Here is a 2,232-nt window from a genome sequence, read left to right as displayed (position 1 = left end):
ATTTTGTCACAGAAGCTAACATTTGAAAATAAATTGGAAATCCATAATTTTCATGACCAACACTAGCTCATGCTTAAAATAACAATTATAATCCAAACAGGTGGCGGGTCCAGAGATTTTCACAAAAGAATATACTTTCCATGGGCCGAAAATACACATAGAATTCACTTTTGCTATACAAGGCAAAACAACAAATTGTTTAATTTCTTTATATCAAACTGAATGTATTTTTAGTTTAATTCTTTACTGTAACAGTGTATAAAAATGAGATAAGGGAGATAACCATAATTAAAATTACTGACTCTTCTGAGATTCTTTCGTTGAGTAAGAACTTTAGGTACGTATGTTAAATATCCGATTTTCTCTGTTCTCTAGTAGGTGAAATTTTGACCACCCTAGAATCCCCTAATTCTCCACAAGCCTCGATACCATTAGAGTGAGGAATGTTGGTATTGAGAAATGACGTCGATAGTAACTATGGTGGTCTTTGGTGGAAGAAGATTCATAGCCTGCATCTTCTGTAAGTAATGAGTCGTATCTTTTATAAATGATGGAAGTTTACCAACATATGAACGTAGATGAAAGTCCATGAATTCTAAAATATTCTCTTGGGGTTGGCCGTTAGCAGAGGCTATAGGTCTACCAAGGCTGTTGACTGTAAATTTTGGGAGTAGATACAATCCACCAGGTTTAGGTTTTTTTTCTGGTTTGAGATGTTTACGACTTTTAATGTCAATATGGCTATTTTCGTACATTTTGTTTAACTCACTGTTCATTTCCTACGCAAAGGGTTGAGTTTTAATTTGATATAAAAACGGTTGACACTCGGCCTCATTAATGTAGGAAGGTTTGTCCATGATCACTACAGCGTTGCCTTTGTCTGCATGTTTTATTATGATGCTGTCATTAGTTCCTAGACCTTGAAAGGCTATACTTTTCTTTATAAACTGATAATTTTCATCCTCTGAATCACTCTTTTTTAACCCCTCGTTCTCTTTTGAGCCCAAGTACACTTTGATCTTTCAACTGCTGGCAAAATTATCAAGTTACTCGGTCAATATTCATTAACAGGATCGGGAACTGTGCAGAAATTAAGCTCTTGGACTTTTTATCCTCAATAAGATTGTCAGATCAAAGACTAATAGCAGTGTTGAATGCTTGACTGTCACTTTGTTTCTTCAATTGAAATGTGTGTTGAGTCTTTTGCTTTGTTTTTCACTTGATGAAACTTTAATTGGGGACATGCCATCACATTGACATTTACATTTCTGTTCATTATAAAGGGCATGGTTTTGCGTTTTTGTGATGACATCAAGACACTTAAAGATGTCACAGATGCACGAGTGCCGAGTCCCTCGGAGGGAACGACTAACAATTTGCATTGCAAATTGGACAGTTCTAAAATAAGGTTTTTTTTCAATTGCCCAAAATAGTATAGCAAAAGTTTTATTTTCTTCAGTAAACAATTAACTTTTTAAAAATATTTTCCTCATTGAACGATTTCAGGAATGACATCATAATAATTAATAACCTAAAGCATTTATTACAACATTGGTTAACAATGCATAGTACACATAATATGCATTCGAATGCAATCTATGTTTCGACTTTTATATCATATCCTCCAACTTATGTAATTGGTTCAAATTCAATGTTTGAATATAGAAAATTAACTTTATAGCCATACATTTGAAGTTAAATTATATACAAGGTTTCAATCTAGTACACTTTGTTTTCGATGTATGGACAACATGGAATAATTTAGGGATGGGTGCCAATTCGTGATTGGAATGTAGATTTTGAATATAAAACGTGATTTTCGATAGGGGAAAATGTATTTCCGATATAATTATAACTTATTTTATGTTGATATGTTGTTGGTTCAAAACATTATTTATAATAAAACAGACTGATGCAAGAAAAGGTCAGTTGAAAATAACATTCTGAAAAATCAAATTGGATTATGTAGCACACATGACTTTTTTGTTATAGGAATACAAAGTCAGTATACCAAAACTATTAATAGATTAAAAGAAATGATTTGTCCATAAAATAGAATATACTATTCAAAAAGCTACAGTTTTATAAAACACACATGTGCAAAATTTAAAGATTTGATAAATTTTGCGAGGCAAGAAACTTATTGTTTTTTTTTTCTTTTTGCTTTACATACGTTATTACCTGCAACGTTAAAATATTTCATTTACGCCCTTGACAACAGTAACTTGTCCA

This window comes from Perna viridis, chromosome 8, assembly GCF_037379345.1.
Source record: "Perna viridis isolate PV_CMFRI_1.1 ecotype Kerala chromosome 8, ASM3737934v1, whole genome shotgun sequence".
NCBI classification, from domain to species: Eukaryota; Metazoa; Mollusca; class Bivalvia; order Mytilida; family Mytilidae; genus Perna; species Perna viridis.
Note: the sequence above shows the minus strand (reverse complement) of the source record.